Below are 15,589 nucleotides of genomic sequence, written 5' to 3'. Positions count from 1 at the left end.
ACCCAGCACCAAGAGAAAGCGTCTGGTAAGCGTCCCCATCAGGGATAAGCAGAACCAAAGAAAAGCCAACACATCCTAGCCGAGAGCGAGCGACGTCTAAGGACAAATGTGCCCCACAACCGAAGACAGCACTCAAGGAAGAGTCCCTCACAGGCTGAGACAAAGCCCGCAACGGAGAGTGACCCCATAGGGCTGCGATCATGCGTCCAGGGCACAGCCACCACCACCCCGGCTCTTGAACATAGACAGAGTTCCCAAGGCAGAGTCCCCCCTCAGGGCTGCCACCGAGCAGGGAAGAAAAACGGCCACACCCGAGGCTGACACAGGCAACCAAGGCAGGGTCCCCAACCCCGGGCTCAGGTCATTTCAGCAGGAAAAGTCCCACGCATCACCGAGGGAGCCCCCAAGAAAAGCCCCCCGGACCCACAACATAGCCGAGACGGGGTGCCCAAGGAAAACACTCCCCCACGGTTGACACAGGCGCCCATGGCGGTGTCCTCAGAGTGGAGCCACTTTCCCAGGGAACCCTACCACACACCCGACAGAGAACACCTCAGAAAAGACACTTTCTGAGGAAAAAGGACACTTTCCAGGGCGAAATTAAAGCATCCGGGGAAAAACTGCCCCACTCACAGTCCTGAAGTCCTGACCTTGCTGGAGGAGAGACGGCGGCACCTCACAAAATGGCAGTGAAGTTGTGGCACCTCACAAAATGGCAGTGAATTGTGGCACCTCACAAAATGGCAGTGAAGTTGTGGCACCTCACAAAATGGCAGTGAATTGTGGCACCTCACAAAATGGCAGTGAAGTTGTGGCGCCTCCCCACTGGTGGCACTTTCTAGAAACCTGCCCTCTGGGAGTTGTGGGAAATGTGCCCCCTAGGGCACCTGGGAGTGATGTGCATGGGGAGGCGTCTCACCAGAAGCACCGATCCCGTTCGGCCCAAAGGGGATGGAAGGAAGGCAAGTAGCCAGCCACAGCGTGCCTGCCCCAGCTGAACACTGGGAACCTGTTGGGGGCGCCAGAGTCCTGAGGAGAAGCCTCGTGCCCCAGAGAACCAGGAAGCGCAGCCCTCCCCTTCGTTGACTCTGGCGCCCTCTACAGGCGACTTTCAGTAACAACTGCACAGCAACATAAGCAGAGGAACGCAGAACCTTCTCACACAGCGGGATGAAATCGCCTGGGTAACATAGTGAGACCCCGGCTCTACAAAGCAACCAACCAACCAAAACAAGAAAGAAAAAAAAAAAAAAGAAAAACACAAAAATTAGCTGGGCATGGTGGTGCATGCCTGTGGTCCCAACTACTCAGGAAGTTGAGGTGGGAGGATCGCTTGAACCCGGGAGGCGGAGGTAGCAGTGAGCCAAGATCGCGCCAGTGCACTCCATCCCAGGTGATACAGGAGACTCTATCAAAAAAAAAAAAAGAAAAAAGAAAAAGAAAGAAAAAGAAACAACAACAACAACAAACTGAAATTTTCACTTGAGGGGGTTGTTTTTTAAAGTCAACCCTGACCGGGCGCAGCGGCTCACGCCTGTAATCTCAGCACTTTGGGAGGGCGAAGTGTCTGGATCACCTGAGGTCAAGAGTTCAAGACCAGCATGGCCAACATGGTGAATCCCGTCTCTACTAAAAATACAGAAAATTAGTCAGGCGTGGTGGCGCGCACCTGTAGTCCCGCTAAGGAAGGAGACCACTATTACTCCTGCTGCCCTCCTCCCCCTACTTTGCCTAGTTCACAAGACAGGAGGAAAGAGAGAAAGCAAAAAGTTGGAAAAAAAAAAAAAAAAAGTAAAATAAATAGCCAGACAACCTTGGCACCACCACCCGGCCCTAGGAATTAAAAAAAGTAATAATCATAACATCAACCCCTGACCTAAACTATTTGTGTTATCTGTAAATTCCAGACACTGTATGAAAAAAAGCATTGTAAAACTTTTTGTTCTGTTAGCTGCTGCATGTAGCCCCCAGTCACATTTCCCACGCTTGCTCAATTTATCACCACTCTTTCACGCGGACCCCTTAAAGTTGTAAGCCTTTAAAAAGGCTAAGAATTTCTTTTTCGGGGAACTCAGCTCTTACGACGCAAGTTGGCCGACGCTCCCAGCCGAATAAACCACTTCCTTCTTTAATCCGGTGTCTGAGGAGTTTTGTCTGCGGCTCATCCTGCTACATTTCTTGGTTTCCTGACCGGGAAGCGAGGTGATTAAAGGACAGTCGAGGCAGCTCCTTAGGCAGCTTATGCCTGCCCTGTAGAGCATCCCTGCTGGGAACTCTGGCCAGCTTGAGCGATGCGGATCCTGAGAGCGCTCCGGGGTAGGCATTTGCCCCGGTGGAACGCCTTGTCAGAGCAGTGCACAGCAGGCCCCCGCGGAGGATCAACGCAGTGGCTGAACACCGGGAAGGAACTGGCACTTTAAGTCTGGACATCTAAAACTTGGTAAGACTGGTCTTTGGAACTTGCCAACTCCATTTGAGTGGAAGCGTGGCCAGGTCACCCACGGTGCGCCTGTACCAGCACTTTGGTTTTTGTTTTTGACTTGACTTGAGTTGCTTGATACTTCTAGTTTTGATTTTGACTTGACTTGAATTGCTTGATAAAAAGGCATGCCTTTATTGGCGCTTTGGTTTTCTTTCCATGGAATGGAAGACATTATTAAGAGACATTATTGTTATTTCTCTCAGAATGATCGTAGCAATCATATTTAAAATTCCACCGTGTTAACAAAATTTTTTCTAAAAACTGACAAACAGATAATTGTTTTAAGTATATGCAAATGGAAGATTTGGTAAAGCTAAGACAGTCTTTAAGGAAAAGAACTAAGTTGGTAGATATACACTACTAAATATGAGATTTACTATAAAGGTAGAGTAATTAAAACCGTGTGGTATTGGAGCAATGACAGGCAAATACACCAAGGGCAGAGGACACAGAGGCCAGAAACAATCTGGAAATGGAAAATAGCTAGATTTACCACAGAAGAGCTCCTGTAAATCACTGTGGAAAGACTAGTGCTTTTAATAAAATCACTTCATAAATGCAGGGAAAATACAAACTTTGATTCTTACCCCATCCCACTGCAGAAAACGTTATTAAAGATAGATAGTGAATCCAGTAAAAAATATAAGATATTAGCTTTACAGCTTTAGGATAGGCCAAGGTGTTTTTGATTAGGATAAAAAAGCTCTAACCATAAAGAATACATTGTTTAATTAGACATAATTAAATGTAAAACTTCTATTCCTCAAAAGACACTCTTAAGAGAGTGCAAAAGCGAAGCATATATGTAGATTACATATTATATAATGTATAGTATAGGTTATATATAAAAATATACATTAATCATATATAAATATATATTTATATATAATATATATTATATATATAACATTATATACATCTGACAACAACTGAGTGGAATCCAGAGTATATCCAGAACTACAAATCAATTTTAAAAGCAAACATCGCAATAAAATTTGGGGGGAAAAGCTGAATACGCACTTCATAAGAGTCATACTCAAATATACCTTTAATAATCACATAAAATATACCCGGACTCTGACTTTACTCCATTCCATGAAAATTTATTTGAGGTGAATAGGAGATCTAGAAGAAAACTTAGAATATTATCGTCATGGCATTGGGGGAGGCAAAGGTTTTCACTTAAAATAATAAAAAGCTCTAGCCATAAACAATAGACTGATTAATAAGATTAAGAGAATCTGTTCATCTAAAACACATTATTGAGATAGTGTAAAAGCAAAACAGATTTGTAGAAGACATTAAAATTGTGTATGTATTTTAATATATGTACATATATGCCTGTGTGCATGTGTGTATAACTGAAACCCAGAATATACGTAAACTACAAATCCATTTTTAAAATACAAACATCTCAACAAAATTTGGCAGAAAAGACCTCAAAAGGAACTTCCTTAAAGACATGGTTAAATGACCAATAAACACATAAAAAAGTGCTCCGAAAAAAAATCAACAAATAGCTGGGCACAGTGGCTCACGCCTGTAATCCCAGCACTTTGGGAGGCCGAATTGGGCAGATCACTTGAGTCCAGGAGTTCGAGACCAGCCTGGGCAATTTGGCGAAACTCCGTCTCTACTAAAAAATACACAGATTAGCCAGGCTTGGTGGCATGCGCTTGTAGTCCCAGCTACTGAGGCACGAGAATCGAGCGAGCCTGGGAGGTCGAGGTTGCAGTGAGCCGAGATCACGCCTCTGCACTCCAGCCTGACCTCGTCCCAAAAAACAATCAAAAATCAATAAATGAACACTTTTTTAAAAAGGGTGCTCAATCTCATTAATTAGCACAAAATTGCAAGTGTAGACATAAGGAGAGATCACTACACTCCCAAAGAGTGGCCGGAATGAAAGAATAATTGCACAGTGAGTTGTGTGCATGTGGCGAATCTGGAACCTATCAAACATTTCTGGACCCCGATTCCCGCACAGACATCCGAGGCTATGGCTGAAAGGTCAGATAGAATCCTGGGGAAGAGCTCCCTCAGGACTGAGAACCAACCAAGGAAAAGCACCCGACCCCGGGGTGAGACAGAGCTCCCAAGGTCAGCTGGGCGCCCTCGTGGCTGACACAGAGTTCCCCGAGTCCCACCACAGGCTCAGAGAATCCAAGGAACAGCACTCCACTCCCCCGCGGCACCAGGAGACAGCACCCAGAGATAACAATTTTAAAAACCCAGCACCAAGAGAAAGCGTCTGGTAAGCGTCCCCATCAGGGATAAGCAGAACCAAAGAAAAGCCAACACATCCTAGCCGAGAGCGAGCGACGTCTAAGGACAAATGTGCCCCACAACCGAAGACAGCACTCAAGGAAGAGTCCCTCACAGGCTGAGACAAAGCCCGCAACGGAGAGTGACCCCATAGGGCTGCGATCATGCGTCCAGGGCACAGCCACCACCACCCCGGCTCTTGAACATAGACAGAGTTCCCAAGGCAGAGTCCCCCCTCAGGGCTGCCACCGAGCAGGGAAGAAAAACGGCCACACCCGAGGCTGACACAGGCAACCAAGGCAGGGTCCCCAACCCCGGGCTCAGGTCATTTCAGCAGGAAAAGTCCCACGCATCACCGAGGGAGCCCCCAAGAAAAGCCCCCCGGACCCACAACATAGCCGAGACGGGGTGCCCAAGGAAAACACTCCCCCACGGTTGACACAGGCGCCCATGGCGGTGTCCTCAGAGTGGAGCCACTTTCCCAGGGAACCCTACCACACACCCGACAGAGAACACCTCAGAAAAGACACTTTCTGAGGAAAAAGGACACTTTCCAGGGCGAAATTAAAGCATCCGGGGAAAAACTGCCCCACTCACAGTCCTGAAGTCCTGACCTTGCTGGAGGAGAGACGGCGGCACCTCACAAAATGGCAGTGAAGTTGTGGCACCTCACAAAATGGCAGTGAATTGTGGCACCTCACAAAATGGCAGTGAAGTTGTGGCACCTCACAAAATGGCAGTGAATTGTGGCACCTCACAAAATGGCAGTGAAGTTGTGGCGCCTCCCCACTGGTGGCACTTTCTAGAAACCTGCCCTCTGGGAGTTGTGGGAAATGTGCCCCCTAGGGCACCTGGGAGTGATGTGCATGGGGAGGCGTCTCACCAGAAGCACCGATCCCGTTCGGCCCAAAGGGGATGGAAGGAAGGCAAGTAGCCAGCCACAGCGTGCCTGCCCCAGCTGAACACTGGGAACCTGTTGGGGGCGCCAGAGTCCTGAGGAGAAGCCTCGTGCCCCAGAGAACCAGGAAGCGCAGCCCTCCCCTTCGTTGACTCTGGCGCCCTCTACAGGCGACTTTCAGTAACAACTGCACAGCAACATAAGCAGAGGAACGCAGAACCTTCTCACACAGCGGGATGAAATCGCCTGGGTAACATAGTGAGACCCCGGCTCTACAAAGCAACCAACCAACCAAAACAAGAAAGAAAAAAAAAAAAAAGAAAAACACAAAAATTAGCTGGGCATGGTGGTGCATGCCTGTGGTCCCAACTACTCAGGAAGTTGAGGTGGGAGGATCGCTTGAACCCGGGAGGCGGAGGTAGCAGTGAGCCAAGATCGCGCCAGTGCACTCCATCCCAGGTGATACAGGAGACTCTATCAAAAAAAAAAAAAAGAAAAAAGAAAAAGAAAGAAAAAGAAACAACAACAACAACAAACTGAAATTTTCACTTGAGGGGGTTGTTTTTTAAAGTCAACCCTGACCGGGCGCAGCGGCTCACGCCTGTAATCTCAGCACTTTGGGAGGGCGAAGTGTCTGGATCACCTGAGGTCAAGAGTTCAAGACCAGCATGGCCAACATGGTGAATCCCGTCTCTACTAAAAATACAGAAAATTAGTCAGGCGTGGTGGCGCGCACCTGTAGTCCCGCTAAGGAAGGAGACCACTATTACTCCTGCTGCCCTCCTCCCCCTACTTTGCCTAGTTCACAAGACAGGAGGAAAGAGAGAAAGCAAAAAGTTGGAAAAAAAAAAAAAAAAAGTAAAATAAATAGCCAGACAACCTTGGCACCACCACCCGGCCCTAGGAATTAAAAAAAGTAATAATCATAACATCAACCCCTGACCTAAACTATTTGTGTTATCTGTAAATTCCAGACACTGTATGAAAAAAAGCATTGTAAAACTTTTTGTTCTGTTAGCTGCTGCATGTAGCCCCCAGTCACATTTCCCACGCTTGCTCAATTTATCACCACTCTTTCACGCGGACCCCTTAAAGTTGTAAGCCTTTAAAAAGGCTAAGAATTTCTTTTTCGGGGAACTCAGCTCTTACGACGCAAGTTGGCCGACGCTCCCAGCCGAATAAACCACTTCCTTCTTTAATCCGGTGTCTGAGGAGTTTTGTCTGCGGCTCATCCTGCTACATTTCTTGGTTTCCTGACCGGGAAGCGAGGTGATTAAAGGACAGTCGAGGCAGCTCCTTAGGCAGCTTATGCCTGCCCTGTAGAGCATCCCTGCTGGGAACTCTGGCCAGCTTGAGCGATGCGGATCCTGAGAGCGCTCCGGGGTAGGCATTTGCCCCGGTGGAACGCCTTGTCAGAGCAGTGCACAGCAGGCCCCCGCGGAGGATCAACGCAGTGGCTGAACACCGGGAAGGAACTGGCACTTTAAGTCTGGACATCTAAAACTTGGTAAGACTGGTCTTTGGAACTTGCCAACTCCATTTGAGTGGAAGCGTGGCCAGGTCACCCACGGTGCGCCTGTACCAGCACTTTGGTTTTTGTTTTTGACTTGACTTGAGTTGCTTGATACTTCTAGTTTTGATTTTGACTTGACTTGAATTGCTTGATAAAAAGGCATGCCTTTATTGGCGCTTTGGTTTTCTTTCCATGGAATGGAAGACATTATTAAGAGACATTATTGTTATTTCTCTCAGAATGATCGTAGCAATCATATTTAAAATTCCACCGTGTTAACAAAATTTTTTCTAAAAACTGACAAACAGATAATTGTTTTAAGTATATGCAAATGGAAGATTTGGTAAAGCTAAGACAGTCTTTAAGGAAAAGAACTAAGTTGGTAGATATACACTACTAAATATGAGATTTACTATAAAGGTAGAGTAATTAAAACCGTGTGGTATTGGAGCAATGACAGGCAAATACACCAAGGGCAGAGGACACAGAGGCCAGAAACAATCTGGAAATGGAAAATAGCTAGATTTACCACAGAAGAGCTCCTGTAAATCACTGTGGAAAGACTAGTGCTTTTAATAAAATCACTTCATAAATGCAGGGAAAATACAAACTTTGATTCTTACCCCATCCCACTGCAGAAAACGTTATTAAAGATAGATAGTGAATCCAGTAAAAAATATAAGATATTAGCTTTACAGCTTTAGGATAGGCCAAGGTGTTTTTGATTAGGATAAAAAAGCTCTAACCATAAAGAATACATTGTTTAATTAGACATAATTAAATGTAAAACTTCTATTCCTCAAAAGACACTCTTAAGAGAGTGCAAAAGCGAAGCATATATGTAGATTACATATTATATAATGTATAGTATAGGTTATATATAAAAATATACATTAATCATATATAAATATATATTTATATATAATATATATTATATATATAACATTATATACATCTGACAACAACTGAGTGGAATCCAGAGTATATCCAGAACTACAAATCAATTTTAAAAGCAAACATCGCAATAAAATTTGGGGGGAAAAGCTGAATACGCACTTCATAAGAGTCATACTCAAATATACCTTTAATAATCACATAAAATATACCCGGACTCTGACTTTACTCCATTCCATGAAAATTTATTTGAGGTGAATAGGAGATCTAGAAGAAAACTTAGAATATTATCGTCATGGCATTGGGGGAGGCAAAGGTTTTCACTTAAAATAATAAAAAGCTCTAGCCATAAACAATAGACTGATTAATAAGATTAAGAGAATCTGTTCATCTAAAACACATTATTGAGATAGTGTAAAAGCAAAACAGATTTGTAGAAGACATTAAAATTGTGTATGTATTTTAATATATGTACATATATGCCTGTGTGCATGTGTGTATAACTGAAACCCAGAATATACGTAAACTACAAATCCATTTTTAAAATACAAACATCTCAACAAAATTTGGCAGAAAAGACCTCAAAAGGAACTTCCTTAAAGACATGGTTAAATGACCAATAAACACATAAAAAAGTGCTCCGAAAAAAAATCAACAAATAGCTGGGCACAGTGGCTCACGCCTGTAATCCCAGCACTTTGGGAGGCCGAATTGGGCAGATCACTTGAGTCCAGGAGTTCGAGACCAGCCTGGGCAATTTGGCGAAACTCCGTCTCTACTAAAAAATACACAGATTAGCCAGGCTTGGTGGCATGCGCTTGTAGTCCCAGCTACTGAGGCACGAGAATCGAGCGAGCCTGGGAGGTCGAGGTTGCAGTGAGCCGAGATCACGCCTCTGCACTCCAGCCTGACCTCGTCCCAAAAAACAATCAAAAATCAATAAATGAACACTTTTTTAAAAAGGGTGCTCAATCTCATTAATTAGCACAAAATTGCAAGTGTAGACATAAGGAGAGATCACTACACTCCCAAAGAGTGGCCGGAATGAAAGAATAATTGCACAGTGAGTTGTGTGCATGTGGCGAATCTGGAACCTATCAAACATTTCTGGACCCCGATTCCCGCACAGACATCCGAGGCTATGGCTGAAAGGTCAGATAGAATCCTGGGGAAGAGCTCCCTCAGGACTGAGAACCAACCAAGGAAAAGCACCCGACCCCGGGGTGAGACAGAGCTCCCAAGGTCAGCTGGGCGCCCTCGTGGCTGACACAGAGTTCCCCGAGTCCCACCACAGGCTCAGAGAATCCAAGGAACAGCACTCCACTCCCCCGCGGCACCAGGAGACAGCACCCAGAGATAACAATTTTAAAAACCCAGCACCAAGAGAAAGCGTCTGGTAAGCGTCCCCATCAGGGATAAGCAGAACCAAAGAAAAGCCAACACATCCTAGCCGAGAGCGAGCGACGTCTAAGGACAAATGTGCCCCACAACCGAAGACAGCACTCAAGGAAGAGTCCCTCACAGGCTGAGACAAAGCCCGCAACGGAGAGTGACCCCATAGGGCTGCGATCATGCGTCCAGGGCACAGCCACCACCACCCCGGCTCTTGAACATAGACAGAGTTCCCAAGGCAGAGTCCCCCCTCAGGGCTGCCACCGAGCAGGGAAGAAAAACGGCCACACCCGAGGCTGACACAGGCAACCAAGGCAGGGTCCCCAACCCCGGGCTCAGGTCATTTCAGCAGGAAAAGTCCCACGCATCACCGAGGGAGCCCCCAAGAAAAGCCCCCCGGACCCACAACATAGCCGAGACGGGGTGCCCAAGGAAAACACTCCCCCACGGTTGACACAGGCGCCCATGGCGGTGTCCTCAGAGTGGAGCCACTTTCCCAGGGAACCCTACCACACACCCGACAGAGAACACCTCAGAAAAGACACTTTCTGAGGAAAAAGGACACTTTCCAGGGCGAAATTAAAGCATCCGGGGAAAAACTGCCCCACTCACAGTCCTGAAGTCCTGACCTTGCTGGAGGAGAGACGGCGGCACCTCACAAAATGGCAGTGAAGTTGTGGCACCTCACAAAATGGCAGTGAATTGTGGCACCTCACAAAATGGCAGTGAAGTTGTGGCACCTCACAAAATGGCAGTGAATTGTGGCACCTCACAAAATGGCAGTGAAGTTGTGGCGCCTCCCCACTGGTGGCACTTTCTAGAAACCTGCCCTCTGGGAGTTGTGGGAAATGTGCCCCCTAGGGCACCTGGGAGTGATGTGCATGGGGAGGCGTCTCACCAGAAGCACCGATCCCGTTCGGCCCAAAGGGGATGGAAGGAAGGCAAGTAGCCAGCCACAGCGTGCCTGCCCCAGCTGAACACTGGGAACCTGTTGGGGGCGCCAGAGTCCTGAGGAGAAGCCTCGTGCCCCAGAGAACCAGGAAGCGCAGCCCTCCCCTTCGTTGACTCTGGCGCCCTCTACAGGCGACTTTCAGTAACAACTGCACAGCAACATAAGCAGAGGAACGCAGAACCTTCTCACACAGCGGGATGAAATCGCCTGGGTAACATAGTGAGACCCCGGCTCTACAAAGCAACCAACCAACCAAAACAAGAAAGAAAAAAAAAAAAAAGAAAAACACAAAAATTAGCTGGGCATGGTGGTGCATGCCTGTGGTCCCAACTACTCAGGAAGTTGAGGTGGGAGGATCGCTTGAACCCGGGAGGCGGAGGTAGCAGTGAGCCAAGATCGCGCCAGTGCACTCCATCCCAGGTGATACAGGAGACTCTATCAAAAAAAAAAAAAAGAAAAAAGAAAAAGAAAGAAAAAGAAACAACAACAACAACAAACTGAAATTTTCACTTGAGGGGGTTGTTTTTTAAAGTCAACCCTGACCGGGCGCAGCGGCTCACGCCTGTAATCTCAGCACTTTGGGAGGGCGAAGTGTCTGGATCACCTGAGGTCAAGAGTTCAAGACCAGCATGGCCAACATGGTGAATCCCGTCTCTACTAAAAATACAGAAAATTAGTCAGGCGTGGTGGCGCGCACCTGTAGTCCCGCTAAGGAAGGAGACCACTATTACTCCTGCTGCCCTCCTCCCCCTACTTTGCCTAGTTCACAAGACAGGAGGAAAGAGAGAAAGCAAAAAGTTGGAAAAAAAAAAAAAAAAAGTAAAATAAATAGCCAGACAACCTTGGCACCACCACCCGGCCCTAGGAATTAAAAAAAGTAATAATCATAACATCAACCCCTGACCTAAACTATTTGTGTTATCTGTAAATTCCAGACACTGTATGAAAAAAAGCATTGTAAAACTTTTTGTTCTGTTAGCTGCTGCATGTAGCCCCCAGTCACATTTCCCACGCTTGCTCAATTTATCACCACTCTTTCACGCGGACCCCTTAAAGTTGTAAGCCTTTAAAAAGGCTAAGAATTTCTTTTTCGGGGAACTCAGCTCTTACGACGCAAGTTGGCCGACGCTCCCAGCCGAATAAACCACTTCCTTCTTTAATCCGGTGTCTGAGGAGTTTTGTCTGCGGCTCATCCTGCTACATTTCTTGGTTTCCTGACCGGGAAGCGAGGTGATTAAAGGACAGTCGAGGCAGCTCCTTAGGCAGCTTATGCCTGCCCTGTAGAGCATCCCTGCTGGGAACTCTGGCCAGCTTGAGCGATGCGGATCCTGAGAGCGCTCCGGGGTAGGCATTTGCCCCGGTGGAACGCCTTGTCAGAGCAGTGCACAGCAGGCCCCCGCGGAGGATCAACGCAGTGGCTGAACACCGGGAAGGAACTGGCACTTTAAGTCTGGACATCTAAAACTTGGTAAGACTGGTCTTTGGAACTTGCCAACTCCATTTGAGTGGAAGCGTGGCCAGGTCACCCACGGTGCGCCTGTACCAGCACTTTGGTTTTTGTTTTTGACTTGACTTGAGTTGCTTGATACTTCTAGTTTTGATTTTGACTTGACTTGAATTGCTTGATAAAAAGGCATGCCTTTATTGGCGCTTTGGTTTTCTTTCCATGGAATGGAAGACATTATTAAGAGACATTATTGTTATTTCTCTCAGAATGATCGTAGCAATCATATTTAAAATTCCACCGTGTTAACAAAATTTTTTCTAAAAACTGACAAACAGATAATTGTTTTAAGTATATGCAAATGGAAGATTTGGTAAAGCTAAGACAGTCTTTAAGGAAAAGAACTAAGTTGGTAGATATACACTACTAAATATGAGATTTACTATAAAGGTAGAGTAATTAAAACCGTGTGGTATTGGAGCAATGACAGGCAAATACACCAAGGGCAGAGGACACAGAGGCCAGAAACAATCTGGAAATGGAAAATAGCTAGATTTACCACAGAAGAGCTCCTGTAAATCACTGTGGAAAGACTAGTGCTTTTAATAAAATCACTTCATAAATGCAGGGAAAATACAAACTTTGATTCTTACCCCATCCCACTGCAGAAAACGTTATTAAAGATAGATAGTGAATCCAGTAAAAAATATAAGATATTAGCTTTACAGCTTTAGGATAGGCCAAGGTGTTTTTGATTAGGATAAAAAAGCTCTAACCATAAAGAATACATTGTTTAATTAGACATAATTAAATGTAAAACTTCTATTCCTCAAAAGACACTCTTAAGAGAGTGCAAAAGCGAAGCATATATGTAGATTACATATTATATAATGTATAGTATAGGTTATATATAAAAATATACATTAATCATATATAAATATATATTTATATATAATATATATTATATATATAACATTATATACATCTGACAACAACTGAGTGGAATCCAGAGTATATCCAGAACTACAAATCAATTTTAAAAGCAAACATCGCAATAAAATTTGGGGGGAAAAGCTGAATACGCACTTCATAAGAGTCATACTCAAATATACCTTTAATAATCACATAAAATATACCCGGACTCTGACTTTACTCCATTCCATGAAAATTTATTTGAGGTGAATAGGAGATCTAGAAGAAAACTTAGAATATTATCGTCATGGCATTGGGGGAGGCAAAGGTTTTCACTTAAAATAATAAAAAGCTCTAGCCATAAACAATAGACTGATTAATAAGATTAAGAGAATCTGTTCATCTAAAACACATTATTGAGATAGTGTAAAAGCAAAACAGATTTGTAGAAGACATTAAAATTGTGTATGTATTTTAATATATGTACATATATGCCTGTGTGCATGTGTGTATAACTGAAACCCAGAATATACGTAAACTACAAATCCATTTTTAAAATACAAACATCTCAACAAAATTTGGCAGAAAAGACCTCAAAAGGAACTTCCTTAAAGACATGGTTAAATGACCAATAAACACATAAAAAAGTGCTCCGAAAAAAAATCAACAAATAGCTGGGCACAGTGGCTCACGCCTGTAATCCCAGCACTTTGGGAGGCCGAATTGGGCAGATCACTTGAGTCCAGGAGTTCGAGACCAGCCTGGGCAATTTGGCGAAACTCCGTCTCTACTAAAAAATACACAGATTAGCCAGGCTTGGTGGCATGCGCTTGTAGTCCCAGCTACTGAGGCACGAGAATCGAGCGAGCCTGGGAGGTCGAGGTTGCAGTGAGCCGAGATCACGCCTCTGCACTCCAGCCTGACCTCGTCCCAAAAAACAATCAAAAATCAATAAATGAACACTTTTTTAAAAAGGGTGCTCAATCTCATTAATTAGCACAAAATTGCAAGTGTAGACATAAGGAGAGATCACTACACTCCCAAAGAGTGGCCGGAATGAAAGAATAATTGCACAGTGAGTTGTGTGCATGTGGCGAATCTGGAACCTATCAAACATTTCTGGACCCCGATTCCCGCACAGACATCCGAGGCTATGGCTGAAAGGTCAGATAGAATCCTGGGGAAGAGCTCCCTCAGGACTGAGAACCAACCAAGGAAAAGCACCCGACCCCGGGGTGAGACAGAGCTCCCAAGGTCAGCTGGGCGCCCTCGTGGCTGACACAGAGTTCCCCGAGTCCCACCACAGGCTCAGAGAATCCAAGGAACAGCACTCCACTCCCCCGCGGCACCAGGAGACAGCACCCAGAGATAACAATTTTAAAAACCCAGCACCAAGAGAAAGCGTCTGGTAAGCGTCCCCATCAGGGATAAGCAGAACCAAAGAAAAGCCAACACATCCTAGCCGAGAGCGAGCGACGTCTAAGGACAAATGTGCCCCACAACCGAAGACAGCACTCAAGGAAGAGTCCCTCACAGGCTGAGACAAAGCCCGCAACGGAGAGTGACCCCATAGGGCTGCGATCATGCGTCCAGGGCACAGCCACCACCACCCCGGCTCTTGAACATAGACAGAGTTCCCAAGGCAGAGTCCCCCCTCAGGGCTGCCACCGAGCAGGGAAGAAAAACGGCCACACCCGAGGCTGACACAGGCAACCAAGGCAGGGTCCCCAACCCCGGGCTCAGGTCATTTCAGCAGGAAAAGTCCCACGCATCACCGAGGGAGCCCCCAAGAAAAGCCCCCCGGACCCACAACATAGCCGAGACGGGGTGCCCAAGGAAAACACTCCCCCACGGTTGACACAGGCGCCCATGGCGGTGTCCTCAGAGTGGAGCCACTTTCCCAGGGAACCCTACCACACACCCGACAGAGAACACCTCAGAAAAGACACTTTCTGAGGAAAAAGGACACTTTCCAGGGCGAAATTAAAGCATCCGGGGAAAAACTGCCCCACTCACAGTCCTGAAGTCCTGACCTTGCCGGAGGAGGGGCGGCAGCACCTCACAAAATGGCAGTGAAGTTGTGGCGCCTCCCCACTGGTGTAAGTTTCTAGAAACTTGCCTTCTGGGAGTTATGGGAAACGTGCCCCCTCGCGTGCTTGGGAGTGATGCTCACGGGGAGGCGTGTCACCAGAAGCACCAATCCGGAAAGGCTCAAGGCAGATGGAAGGAAGGGAAGCTGCCGGCCATCGCGTGCCCTGCCCCAGCCTAACGCTGGGAACCTGTGCGGGGCGCCAGAGTCCGGAAGAGAAGTTTTGCGCTCAGCAGGACCGCGGGCGCCAGCGGGAGAACCAGGAAGCGCAGCCCTCCCCTTAGCTGACTCTGGTGCTCTCTACAGGCGGCCTTCGCTATCAACTGCACAGCGGGCAGAGGCAGAGGAACGCAGAACCTTCTCGCACAGTGGGATAAAAGGGTGAATTTGCAGCTGATAGGCAAATATATCTTGTGATATATTTCTCTGGCTTTGATATCAGGGTAATATTGGCCTCATAGAATGAAGTAGTGTTCCTCCGTTATTTTTTGGAAGACATTGCTAATTACTTCTTCCTTAAATGTTTGATAGAATTTACACGCGAAGCCATCTTGGCTTGGCGTGTATTTCTGGGGAGATTTAAAATTACTAATTAAATCTCTTTTCATCCTATAGTCCTAATTCGATTTTCTATTTATTATTTATTTATTCATTTATTTTGAGACCGAGTTTCGCTCTTGTTGTTCGCTCTTGTTGCCCGGGGTGGAGTGCAATGGCGCGATCTTGGCTCACCCAACCTCCACCTCCT

At 46.2% G+C, this 15,589-nt stretch overlaps 1 protein-coding gene across 2 annotated transcripts in view; it reads right to left on the bottom strand.

Annotated features, from left to right (window-relative positions):
* The window catches only part of LOC129475547 (cancer/testis antigen family 45 member A1), a 36,139-nt gene extending 21,226 nt beyond the window's left edge, over positions 1-14,913 (bottom strand). The window contains exon 1 of one of the 2 annotated variants that reach the window (XM_055267674.1): positions 14,786-14,913. The gene's annotated coding sequence lies outside the window, so the exon portion shown is untranslated. Of the gene's footprint in view, positions 1-14,768 lie in introns of both variants that reach the window. The other variant, XM_055267675.1, reaches the window with a different exon arrangement.
* Positions 14,914-15,589: the final 676 nt, after the last annotated feature.

The sequence above is a fragment of the Symphalangus syndactylus genome, chromosome X (assembly GCF_028878055.3).
Source record: "Symphalangus syndactylus isolate Jambi chromosome X, NHGRI_mSymSyn1-v2.1_pri, whole genome shotgun sequence".
Taxonomy (NCBI): domain Eukaryota; kingdom Metazoa; phylum Chordata; class Mammalia; order Primates; family Hylobatidae; genus Symphalangus; species Symphalangus syndactylus.
Note: the sequence above shows the minus strand (reverse complement) of the source record. Positions and strands in the feature narration are given on the sequence as shown.